This window comes from Aegilops tauschii, chromosome 1 (genome assembly GCF_002575655.3).
Source record: "Aegilops tauschii subsp. strangulata cultivar AL8/78 chromosome 1, Aet v6.0, whole genome shotgun sequence".
NCBI classification, from domain to species: Eukaryota; Viridiplantae; Streptophyta; class Magnoliopsida; order Poales; family Poaceae; genus Aegilops; species Aegilops tauschii.
Window position 1 is genome coordinate 300,325,453 of NC_053035.3, and position 13,838 is coordinate 300,339,290.

Genomic DNA, 13,838 nt, shown 5'->3' on the forward strand with positions numbered 1-13,838 from the left:
GCACTTCAATGGGGAAGACGACGCCACCCGCTGCGGTCATAAAGGTCTAGACTCCGTCGCTTCCCTAGCGAAGATACTGTCCGATTTGTATAAGGGAGAAGAAGAGGAGTTCGCCCGTATCAAGCCACGGGATGGATTCTCCATGTACAACCCCCCAAGCTGCGTGAGCTGCTACTTTCTACTCCAGTCCTTTCCGCATTTTTTGTCATAAGTATTTACCTTGTTATTTCATAACAGGAACTACGAAAAGCCGTGAGGGAGGTCCACAGCCCGTCTCCACAACCAGAGGACCCTGACCGGGCCCTTGACCCCGGACTCGAAGAAGATCTGGACACATTTGTGGAGCTCATCGACAGAACGTTCTATCAGTTGAGCTACGACGGGACCTTGGTGGCCATCATAGCTGATTATCCTGGACTGCTCCCCGCGTCGCATGTAAGTAAAACTGGAGCCCTAACTTCCAAGAAGGATCCCTTTTTCAGTACTTCACCTACCGCACAAATATGGTGTTTTACAGGGAAGGCCCTCGGGATGCCATGCCGAACCCGCAGTGCCCCGCCAACAAGGGGCACCGGAGCCGGGTAGGCTTAAAAGAAAGGCGGTCAGGACTGAGACGCTGTCGCAGAGGTACGAAAAAGAACCCCGCTCCGTGGTGGTCGTATTTTTTAAAATATAATAACGCCCATATTTCCTGGTAGGAAAAACGCTCGCCGGACTATATCCGGAGAGGCTACCGGTCACGCCTCCACCAGTCGAGCTCCAGAGCCGGACATAGAGGCGGGCGCTAACATGGGGCCAACGCCGGATGTTCCTCCTACAGAGGATGTGGATAGGCTATCCGCTACAAATTCCGAAGTGGAGAGCGCCATGAATCACAGGCGCCGCCGTGCCGTACTCCATGACGCTTGTTTCTACCAAGAGGCGTTCGATGCCTTCAACTCAGGAGACGCGTACATCCGAGCTGCTCAAAATGGTCTTGCCAGAGCCACGGACTAGTATGTAAAGGATATACGGGTTAGAAAATCTAATAATTATGTATATCAGTAGCCCCTGAGACTTCAAACACTTGGCGCAACTGATTTAAGGATCATTGTTTGCATAGGTTCTGACGGAGAAGAATACCCAGTTGTCTCAAGAGCTGAAGGAGTGCAAAGCCCAGCTTCAGGCCGCAATTGCTGCAATGAAACAGTCCGAGAAGGCCCCATCAGGTAACACTTTCTTCCATTACAAAGAATGTCATGTACCAGGTAGTGTGCGGCATGCGTGCAGATCTAACAATAGATGCTGCAGATGACTTCGGAGTGAATCCGGAGGCCGTGCCAGGGGATGCGCAACGTGCTAATCGACAGCTAAATGCTGGCGAGCGCGTGCTTACGCGGGTTAGGAAGGAGAAAAACGATCTCCAAGATGCCAATATCCAGCTGGGCGTGGAACTGAAAGATGTTCGAGCCCAGCTTGCGGATTCCGTAAAGGAGAATAAGCGGCTTCGACGCGGCATTTTCAGTAAGTGCTTGAACAAACTTTTAAAGAGTTCGACGAAGAAGCCGGCTAACAGAGTTATATCTGTAGGTATGCTGACGGGTCGTCCCGTAGAGGAAATGGCCGGGTCTGCAGGTGATCTTCTGCCAGAGCTCTCACAACTGCACGAACAAGTTCGGCAGGTGATGCAGGGCATTGCCCAAGCCTTGTGGCCATCCGCCTCCCTGCCAGGAGGCATGGGGGAGCTCGTAGAGAAGCTCAAGGGAGCGCGGCGGCGCTTCCGGTTATGGAAGATATCAGCATGCCGACAAGGTGCAAGGGAAGCCTGGGCCATGGTGAAGACGCGATATACCAAGGCTGACCCAAACCACATGGCCGAGGTCGGACCTGTGGGGCCTGATGGGAAAGAGATCCCCGTCAGTTTGGTGTATGACCAAGTAGAATTAGCCGCAAAGTATACCCAATAGGATTGTAGGCTAGACAGCCTGTTGGATGGTATAGAAGAAGAATTTAGTCAGTCAAGTGACTATGTACTTCAAGTGACATGTATTGTCCCTAGCCGGATTGTAAATCATTTGTCATGGCGGACCTTTTCGCTTCAACCTCTGGACCCGACAGTCCGGAGTGTATCCGAATACCCGCTCAGTTATGTAAAAACCGGGGTATGCATGGAAACCAGGCGTAGGGGTCATAAGTGCTTGAACAGACAAGTAGCCAACTAGCTATGTTATATTACATGGATAGTAAGAAACATCTTCCAGGGAGAATAGTTCCGTTAAGGGTTCCTTTCCCTGGGTATGCATGCCCTAATGTGCATGTCCGAACTGCGAAAAGAGACGCAGGCTATAAACATCTGGGGGCATGTATTAAAATAAATAAAAGTAATCTTTTGTTCACCGACCGAGTATTCCCTTAAGAACACTAGCTTTCGGCTTCACCCAGTCTGAGGTACACATCCGGCTGACCCGGTAGTAACAATTGCAGAGGTGCTCCCCTTATGCCCTAGCCGAATTAACGGGAATGTAGGGCATAAACACAAGTGCCAGGCAACCCAGCTTGGCCAAAACTTAAGTCATATCGATGCATATAATGGCGAAAAAAGGTACATGTGGAAGAATAACACATGTGTGGGGCATAGAGCCCAGAGAATAGTTATATTAAGCTTCTGTATAAGAAGCCCCCAGGTATAATGACCGCGGTTAGCGCGTCAAGATTGTGTAGTCAAGACACAATTAAGGCCTCGAAGAAAAAGGAAAAAAAGAAATAGATAAAAGACAGCTAACGGATATGTAAAAAATTTACGGAGGTAAGGAGACGAACATAGAGTCCGGCACTAGGCGTAGAACCTTCGGAGTCTGGCTGCGTTCCATGGGTTTGGCTCGAGTCGATTGTCCGATGCATCCCGCAGACGGTACGCTCCACCGGTCAGAACTTGGTCAATAATGAAGGGACCTTCCCATTTGGGCTTGAGCTTGTTCTTTTTCTTCTTTGGTAGGCGTAGAACGAGTTCGCCAACGTTATAGGTTTTGGCCCGTACTTCTCTGCTTTGGTACCTTCGAGCCTGTTGCTGATAGAATGCGGAACGGGCTTTTGCCACGTCACGCTCCTCCTCCAGGGCGTCCAAATTGTCCTGCCGATCAAGCTCGGCTTCTTTTTCTTCGTACATGTGCACTCGAGGTGAGTCATGAATTATGTCGCAGGGTAGTACCGCCTCTACGCCGTACACCATAAAAAATGGTGTGTATCCGGTAGTGCGATTCAGCGTGGTCCGCAGCCCCCATAGTACGGAGTCGAGCTCCTCTACCTAGTGCATGTTTGATTCCTTTAAGGACTACACTAATCTGGGTTTGATGCCGCTCATGATAAGACCATTTGCTCGCTCGACTTGACCATTAGTTTGCGGGTGATAGACAGAAGCATAATCGAGCTTGATGCCCATGTTGCTGCACCAAAGTTTTACCTCATCGGCTGTAAAGTTCGAGCCGTTATCGGTGATGATGCTGTGGGGGACGCCATAACGGTGTACAACCCCAGATATGAAGTCTATCACTGGTCCGGATTCAGCCGTTTTAACTGGTTTGGCTTCTATCCATTTGGTGAGTTTGTCCACCATGACCAATAGGTATTTTTTCTTATGGGTTCCCCCTTTGAGGGGTCCGACCATATCAAGCCCCCAGACCGCAAAGGGCCAAGTAATGGGGATTGTTTGGAGAGTGGTAGGCGGCATATAGCTTTGGTTTGCAAAAAGCTGGCAACTGACGCAACGTTGAACAATGTCCTATGCGTCTGCTCGGGCCGTCAACCAATAGAAACCTGTACGGAAGGCCTTGCTTACAAGGGCCCGGGCTGCGGCGTGGTGGTCGCCGAGTCCAGCATGGATTTCTGCCAAAAGTTTCCGCCCTTCCTCTTCGGAGATGCACCTTTGAAGGACTTCGTTAGTGCCTTTCTTATAAAGCTCTCCCTCGTGGACCTTGTAGGCTTTAGACCGCCGCACTATGCAGCGTGCCTCATTTTGGTCCTCGGGTAATTCCTGCCTAGTTAGGTAGGCCAGGAATGGTTCTGTCCACGGGGCGATGACAGCCATTATCACGTGGGCTGAAGGTGTTATTTCGGTGGCAGAGCCTCCGATTGTGTCAGAGTGTTCGGTATTTGGTGTTGTGGCCGGGTCCAGACTATTGTTACCGGTGTCCCCTTCCCATACCACGGATGGCTTAAACATCCTTTCCAAGAAGATGTTAGGTGGGATAGGGTCGCGCTTAGCGCCGATACGGGCGAGGATATCCGCCGGCTGATTGTTTTCCCGAGCCACATGGTGGAATTCAAGCCCCTCGAACCGAGCTGACATTTTGAGGACGACATTACGATAAGCCGCCATTTTCGGATCCTTGGCGTCGAAGTCTCCATTTATTTGAGATATTGCAAGGTTCGAGTCCCCACGCACCTCTAGGCATTGAATGCCCATGGAGACTACCATCCGGAGACCATGTAACAGGGCCTCGTATTCGGCTGCGTTGTTGGAGTCTGTGTATAGTATTTGGAGTACGTATTAGACTGTATCTCCGGTGGGGGACGTCAGGACGACGCCAGCCCCCAGACCAGCCAACACTTTAGAGTCGTCGAAGTACATAATCCAATTGGAGTACGCGCCGTACTCTTTAGGGAGTTCGGCTTCTGTCCATTCGGCAACGAAATCAGCCAGCACTTGAGACTTAATGGCTCGTCGTGGTTTGTATATTATGTCGAACGGGAGGAGCTCAATAGCCCATTTAGCAATCCAGCCCATGGCCTCGCGGTTGTTTATTATGTCGTTGAGTGGCACTTCAGAGGCCACCGTAATTGAACACCCTTGAAAGTAGTGTCGTAGTTTCCGGGATGCCATGAAGACCGCATATGCTATCTTTTGATAATGTGGGTACCGTGATTTGCACGGAGTGAGGATGGTGGATACATAGTATACCGGCTTTTGAAGCGGGAATTTATGTCCGTCCATCTCTCGTTCGACGACGAGCACTGCGCTTACAACTTGGTGTGTTGCCGCTATATATAGCAACATTGGTTCGCCGACGTTAGGTGCGGCCAGGATTGGGTTTGTGGCCAAAACGGCTTTTATTTCTTCTAATCCGGCCGTGGCCACGTCCGTCCACTCGAAGTGTTCGGTGTGTCGCAGGAGGCGATAAAGAGGTAGTGCCTTTTCTCCTAATCGGGAGATGAAGCGGCTTAAAGCGGCCACGCATCCAGTTAGTTTCTGGATTTTCTTGAGGTCCGTTGGGATGGCCAACTGTGACAGAGCTCGGATTTTAGCTGGATTTGCTTCGATTCCTCTGTTGAAGACGATGAAGCCTAAGAGCTTTCCGGCGGGCACGCCGAAGACGCATTTGTTCGGGTTGAGCTTAATGTCGTATGTTCGGAGATTATCGAACGTGAGCCTCAAGTCGTCTATTAAGACTTCGACGTGTCTTGTTTTAATGACCACATCGTCTACGTATGCCTCCACTGTTTTGCCGATATGTGTTTCCAAGCATGTCTGAATCATGCGTTGATAGGTTGCACCGGTGTTTTTTAGCCCGAAAGGCATTGTGTTAAAACAGAAGGGGCCGTATGGAGTGATAAATGTCGTTGCGGCTTGATCGGACTCCGCCATCTTAATTTGGTGGTATCCAGAGTATGCGTCGAGCAAGCACAATGAGTCGTGTCCTGCGGTAGCGTCGATAAGTTGATCGATGCGAGGGAGGGGGAAGGGATCCTTTGGGCAAGCCTTATTAAGGTCCTTGAAGTCGACGCATAGGCGCCAGGATTTGTCCTTCTTTGGTACCATCACCAGGTTTGCTAGCCAGTCCGGATGTTTTATTTCTCGAATGAATCCGGCCTCCAGTAACTTGGCTAGCTCCTCTCCCATGGCTTGTCGCTTAGGCGCAGAGAAGCGCCGGAGAGTTTGCTTGACCGGCTTGAATCCCTTTAGGATGTTAAGGCTATACTCGGCCAGCCTGCGTGGGATTCTTGGCATGTCTGAAGGATGCCAGGCGAACATGTCCCAATTCTCGTGCAAGAACTCCCATAGTGCGGCATCTACTGTGGGGTTTAACTGTGCCCCGATGGATGCTGTTTTTGTACGGTCCGTTGGATGGACTTGGAATTTGACTATTTCATCCGCTGGTTTAAAAGAGGTGGACTTGGATCTTTTATCGAGTATCACATCATCCCTGTCCACTGTGGAGCGCAGCGCAGTTAATTCCTCAGCCGCGAGGGCTTCGGATAACGCCTTGAGGGCCTGTGCGGCTGTTTTATTTTCGGCGCGAAGTGCTATGTCCGGATCACTAGCTAGAGTGATGATCCCATTGGGTCCAGGCATTTTGAGCTTCATGTACCCGTAATGGGGTATAGCTTGGAAGATCGTGAATGCCTCCCGCCCTAGAAGGGCGTGGTATCCGCTATTGAACGGGGCCACTTGGAATGTGATTTCTTCGGACCTATAATTCTTCGGCGTGTTGAATACCACATCTAGTGTGATTTTGCCAGCACATCGTGCCTCCCAACTAGGAATGATTCCTCTGAAGGTCGTGCTGCTTTGCTCAATGCGGCTTCTGTCTATTTCCATTTTTCGAAGGGTCTCCTCATAGATGAGGTTTAGTCTGCTGCCGCCATCCATGAGCACTTTAGTAAGCCGGAAGCCGTCCACAATTGGACTAAGGACCAAGGCGGCTGGTGCTCGGGCTGTTCGGAATTTAGGTTCGTCATTGGCGTTGAAGGTGATAGTTGTGTCGCTCCTTGGATTTATTGCTGCTACGTGGCAGACTTCGGCGAGGCTGCGGAGTGCTCGCTTACATCTGTTATTTGAGGCGAAGGTCTCGAAGACTGTCAATACTGTATTGTTGTTCTCCACGGGATGGTGCTCTGCGGTATTGTTGATGAGGATATCCTCACCGCTCTTGGCCACCTGCCGGAGTACCCAACATGCTCTAAGGCTGTGTGTTGGTATGGTATCCGCTGTACTGTGAATTTTGCATGGCCCGTTGAGCCATCCCTCCAGTACGGTTCCACGCCCTGTAGTGGGCTTTTGCTTCTTTGTAATTGGGTCGGGCGACTTACGAGAGTGCACCCCTTTAGTTCGGACTGGGGGTTTTGTCAGAGCCGGAGGATCCCAAAATTTTGTTTGGGTGTTCCAGGCGCTTTCCATCGCACAGTACTTCCTTACTATGGCCGCCAAGTCAGCGAAGTGTGCTATGTCACGGCAACTTATGGCGTGGAGGATTCCCTTGTCCGTGCAATTATTATAAAAGAATGAAATTGCGTCCTCCTCGCGATAGTCTTTAACCTTGTTCATTACAAGGAGGAATCTGGCCCAATAGTGGTGTACTGTTTCCTGGGGCTCTTGTCTAATGTGGGAAAGATCTCTTATATCTGGGTGGGTGGGTGGATTTAAGTCCGAACCCTGACCCGATCTGAGACCCATGGGCGGAGGAGTTTCCGATCTTGTAAGTTCGGGCTCCGAGATGTTGCCCAATAGGTCTGGCCCACTGCTTGATTCTAGGTTCAGGGTTTGGGCGATGTCCTCCCGTAGAAGGGTATCTGGCTCAGGGAGCTCGGGAATCCGGACATAGTTTGTCCTCAAGATAGAGGAAGAATCGCCGCATTGCTCCTCCACCACCGTTGTCTTGATGGGTGACCGGCGGAGAGTTAATCTCCCTTTGGTCGGGTTTAAGCCCAATCCGATCATAGTCTGTAGCGACTCCCAAAGCGGCGATGCGATCCAAGAGCTCGTTCAAAGAGGAGAGCTCCATCGGATCCATTTGCTCGGTGAATTCCGAGCCGACGTGGAGGATGTTTTCGATGACCCGAGAAGTCATCGTCGGCGCAGCGGCCGAACGGGCAGTCATGACGAAACCGCCTAGTCGGAGAGTTTGGCCTATAGCCAAGGCTCCCCCTGAGGTAATGTTGTCCTTGACAACAAGACGAGCCATCCAGCTTTATGATGACGGCACAGTGGAACTCTCAATGAAAGCACCAATGTCGGTGTCAAAATCGGCGGATCTCGGGTAGGGGTCCCGAACTGTGCCTCTAAGGCGGATGGTAACAGGAGGCGAGGGACACGATGTTTACCCAGGTTCGGGCCCTCTCGATGGAGGTAATACCCTACTTCCTGCTTGATTGATCTTGATGATATGAGTATTACAAGAGTTGATCCACCACGAGATCGTATAGGCTAAACCCTAGAAGCTAGCCTATGGTATGATTGTTGTTGTCCTACGGACTAAACCCTCTGGTTTATATAGACACCGGAGGGGGCTAGGTTACACAGAGTCGGTTACAAGGGAGGAGATCTACATATCCGTATTGCCAAGCTTGACTTCCACGCCAAGGAGAGTCCCATCCGGACACGGGACGAAGTCTTCAATCTTGTATCTTCATAGTCCAATAGTCCGGCTAAAGTATATAGTCCGGCCGTCCGAGAACCCCCTAATCTAGGACTCCCTCATCTTGGTCCTCCAAGAAACAAAACACGGTATCCTTATCCGCCGCCGAAGTGGAATACATTGCCGCCGGTTCATGTTGCGCTCAATTACTTTTGATGACCCAAACTCTTAAGGATTATGGGATCAATGTGAAACATGTACCATTGCTTTGTGACAATGAGAGTGCTATTAAGATTGCTCACAATCCCATGCAACATTCTCGAACTAAGCATATTGAAGTTCTTCATCGTTTCATTCAAGATCATGTTGCTAAAGGGGACACTGATCTTAAGCATGTTCATATCGATAAGCAATTGGCGGATATATTCAACAAACCACTCAATGAGAAAGTATTTTGCCGATTGAGAGGTGAATTGAGCATCATTGTTGCTTTAAACTTGGAGTAGGAACTCCATGTGGATACATGCAAGGCATGAGCCTATGACTAATCCTTGACTTTTCTCTTATGATAAGGTGTCTCAGATATTTTGTACCCTTGCATGCTATCTAACCCTTGTAGGTACTTGGATGAATCTAAATCCATGAGATTGCAATCCACTCACATCTTGAGCAATCTCTACATCACCAAGTCTCTACACCATGGTGGTTGAAGACAAGGAAGCATGAAACCTTTCAACATATCCTTTTGACAAATTCTATATCAAATTTCATTTGGTATCAAATTTCATGATTGTCATGTTGGATACACAAGTGCTCTTCCTTGCAAGACTCACCCATGTAGGTAGATGAACTCAAACTATAAGTGGTGCTCCCAACCATTGATGTGCTACATCAACCTCGATCACTCCACACAAGTTCAACTACATGATCAAGTTCAAGACCACCACCCAAAGTATGATATTCCATCTTAGAGAAGCTTTACCCCAAGATATGGGTCAAAGCCGCTCAACAAGATGTGAAAACATCAAATGCTTAAATGAAAAATGGTAACCCCATTTTGAGCTTTAACGATGAGTATGACTTATGATCAAGTGTTCTCACTTGACTCCTCAATCAATATACTCTAACATAGGTGACTTTGTCGCCGCCCAATTCTAGATGAAGTTCTCTAATGTTTCTCTGAGTTCTTGCATTTGTTCTTTGTATATTTGTTCCCTTTCCTTTTATCAAAAAAAACTTCATCTAGATTTTCTTTTCTTTTTTTGTTTTGTTCTGCATTTCCAGCATCAAATTCATTGCAAATCTTTGTGAGATCTTATTTGTCTAAGTGAGCTGAGGTGAAAAATTGCGCTTTCTCTGTGATGAACTCGGTCACACCGGTCTGTCACTCTCGGTCAAACCGAACCATTTTGGTGTAACCGTAGAACACCACTCGGTGTCACCGATTTCACTGTAGAGAAGACAAAATTTGCCACTTGCACCCTACACTTTTGTTCCAGCTCCACTCAATGATTCTTGTCCTCTACCAGCATCATATTCTATATGCTGCTTTGCTTTGTGACTCAAGCACCAAACCTATTTTGACTCACACTCCAGAGGATTCCTTCTTGGAAATTGATGTCAAAGGGGGGAGAGAGATCACATCAAAGCTTAATCACTTCAAAAGGGGAGAGAGTACTTCAAAAGGAGAGAAGTAATAACATCAAAGGCCCCAGATGCTTGGTGTTCAAGATGAGAGAAGACACATGTCTTTAAGAGGGGAAAGACATGTTAGTCTGTGTTATGTTTCTGTGATCTGATCTGCTTTTGCTCTGATTTTGTTTCCCTATTTTCTCCCATTATCCAATATAAGATTCAGGGGGAGAAAGACTGCTAGGGAAGGAAATCTTTAAATTCATTGCACATCTTTTACCTTTGGGGACATGTCTATATTCAATAGAGTACCTAGTACTCACTCTCTACATGTCATCCCAATCTTGGTACTCTTGTGGCTTCTTTTGTTTGCTCTGTCTAGTAGATGTATCTGTGTTATCTAACCTTGTTTACTCAGGTTCATCTCTTCCTAAGCCAGCTTAAGACCACAAGGTAAGTATATGCATTACACTCATGTGCATGAGGATTTCTTGTTGATGTACATATTGTTTGCAAGAAGGAATCATGAACATGAAGTTACAACTTCATATATTCACATCATTTGCTCTGATGCATATAGCCAAGATACATGTAACACAATGCTTGCTCTGTCATGTTTATGCGTTTCACATGCTCTTACATTCAATATTGACATGATTGCATGTAGGGGGAGCCTATGCATGTTACATGTCTTTCCAAAGCTTTACTTGCTATTCTCTATATCTTTATCTCAAGCTTTGATGTATGTTATCATCAATTACCAAAAAGGGGGAGATTGAAAGCACAAGTGTTCTCTGGGTGGTTTTGGTAATTAATGTCAACATATCTCCTGTTGGACTAATGCTTTTATCTAGAATATTTCAGACAAGTTCAACAGATGGAGTGGCGTGGACAAGAGTATGTGGAACCCCTTCAAGGTGCTAAGGACAAAGGATTGGGTCAAGCTCAAAAGCTCAAGACTCTACATTTTACTTTTAGTGATCCAAGATCACATTGAGTCCATAGGAAAGCCAATACTATTAAAAGGGGATGAGGTGTTGCTTAACGGGTTCTTGCTCAAAGTGCTTAGTGATATGCTCCAAAGCCCTCAACCACCTTCGCATATCCACATATATGTCCCAAACCAAAAGTCAAACTCGGCCCACCGAAACATTCTATCCGGCGCCACCGAGTTCACTTGACATAGCCACTGCCAAAAACCCTAATCAATTCGGTCTCACCGATGGGTCTCGGTCTCACCGAGATGGGCTTGCAAACTCTCTGTTCCCTGTTGCAATAATTCCGGTCTTACCAAGATTTGTAATCCATCTCACTGAGTTTGCCTGACCAACTCTCTGGTTAGCTTATTACCAAAATCGGTCCCACGGAGTTTGTGTAATCGGTCAAACCGAGATGAGGTTTTACCCTAATGTCAGGACCCTGAATCCAAGTCACATCAGCCTAGCCGGTAACACCTCATATCACTTTGCGGCCTCATGCACGGTATTCCCACGGGTGTCGCCTTACCATGGCCCGGGACTGTTTGCGCCTTTTGGCTCACGTATATGATAGTGTCGCTAGCATCCATATGACAGAGAACCCAGGCCTACATGGCTAGTCGTGGACCCAAAGTGGCACTAACTTATGGGGACAGGCATACATGATTCAACATCGAGCATGTCGGTCAGCAGTGTGTGAATCCGGGATGTAGCACTGGGCTAACAGGACTGCGGGAACCCGGGCTGTAGCAGGCTAGGCAGGACTCCGGATGTCACCGCGTGACATTTCCCCGAAGGGACAGACACAGGAACGAAGTGAAACACATGCCGGCCAGTCAAGTGTCCGGAGCAGTAGTGCTGGGCTAGCAGGACTCCGGTGAACCGGGCTGTAGCGGACTACTATAGCTCATGGAAGCACTAGACTACATTTCCCCATAAGAGAGGCTGCCAAGGATAAACAACTAGATTGTCGGATCCCACACATACCAAGCATTTCAATCATACACAGAATATGCTCGATATGTGTAAATACAACATGGCATCACAACAAAACTCTACAACTCAAAGTACTTTATTTAAAGGCTCTGGAGAGCCATACATAACATGTTCATACAGATAGGGGTCACATGACCCGACACTCAAGTCATACAAACATACAAGCACATGCGGAAGCAAACTTGTCTGAGTACAAACAACTAGAACGAAAGAAGGCTTGACGAAGCCTGTCTATCTACATAGGCCCTTCACAAGCTCAGATCACCACCTGGGTGGCAAGTCACTCGTCAACGTCGAGATCTACATAGAACCCATCGGAAGGGGCGGTGTTGTCGTCTGAAAACAGTAATTAAAGCAACATGAGTACAAAGGTACTCAGCAAGTCTTACAACAGATCCTACTATACATGCACATTCTCAAGAAGGTAGTGGAGTTATTGCAGCAAGCCAGCTTTGACTCTTGGCTAAGCTATCCTACGAGACACCACTATTAAAATAGTTTTCGCACACGAGTCCACTAATCACCATCACAATACTCCACCGTGGATCCTCCCTCGTCATCCTACGACAGGGCCATCCATGGTACTCACACTTATCTTGAGTCTTTTAGTAGTAACCATTAACTTGTCTATGAACTGCATAAGCGACAAAGTAGTCCTTTACCGCGGACGCGGCTATTCGAATAGTTTTATACCCTGCAGGGGTGTACTTCATCACACATGTTTCCACCACTTAACGTCTGCACACGACATGTGCTCGGCAGACTTCAAGCGAAAGCCGACGTGGGTGTAGACCACGACCTGACTAACCACACAAGTCTCTAGTCCAGGTTTATCGCCTATTCGGGTTCCATCCGTAAGGAAATCCGGCCGGGGTGTCCTCAACGGCCCAAAACGATGTGTGCAGGGTTCCCGAGACACCAAACGGGCGACTCGGTACACCGTGCCATGAGCCTACCGCATCACAGCCCACCCCTAAGGTCAGCGTTGCGCACGGCCTCCAGCAACTACAAACGCCATAAACTACTTGCAACTCCAGGACAGAGGGCGAGAGGGGTCAGTAAGTCGAGCGGGGTCATATTTCAGGGCCCAATGTGTGGTAGTAGCTGAATCTTAAATCACGCATACAGATCTCAGTTCTTAAGGACGGCCTCAATGAAACAACCCACCATGTACTCCTACATGGCCTCTCATCGATACCTTTACCAAATCATGTTCAACACTTCACTCTCATTACTGACACAACCTTTTACTCTAGTTCATCACCCCGATGAGCCAGACCTGACACGACTCTAAGCATAGCATGGTAGGAAACACAAACATGGCTCAATTAACTCCTACACATGCTAGTGGGTTTCATCTAGTTACTGTGGCAATGACAGGTCATGCAGAGGAAGTGGGTTCAACTACCGCAACACACAGCAGTTTGAAACACATTGTCTTAATGCAGTAAACGAGAGCAGAAGCGAGAAGATGGGTTTGTATCGAAGTGATCAATGGGTTGCTTGCCTGGCAGAGTGGTAGTGGAATACTGCCCTTCAGTTGGATACTCGTGAATATCCTCGGAGGCAGAACCTACCACAAAGAACACATCGAAACACAATCACCACATGGCAATATGCAACAATATGATGCATGCAATGACATGGCAAGATGAGTGTGTTTTGGCTAATGCAGCTTAGAACATAATCGTTTGAGTTCATTTGAATCAAGGATTCAAATGCTAACCCAAAGTAAGAGGTCATATTAGTGCATGTACTTGTTTCATCTAAACAGCAGGGTTAAAGTGTTCTGACATGCATGAAACCAGTACAGATGGAAAGATTGAATTTTTCTGATCAAAATTCGTATATAAATCTTTGCATTTGGAGTTACAGATTAATTTCTATGATTTTTTTAAGTTTG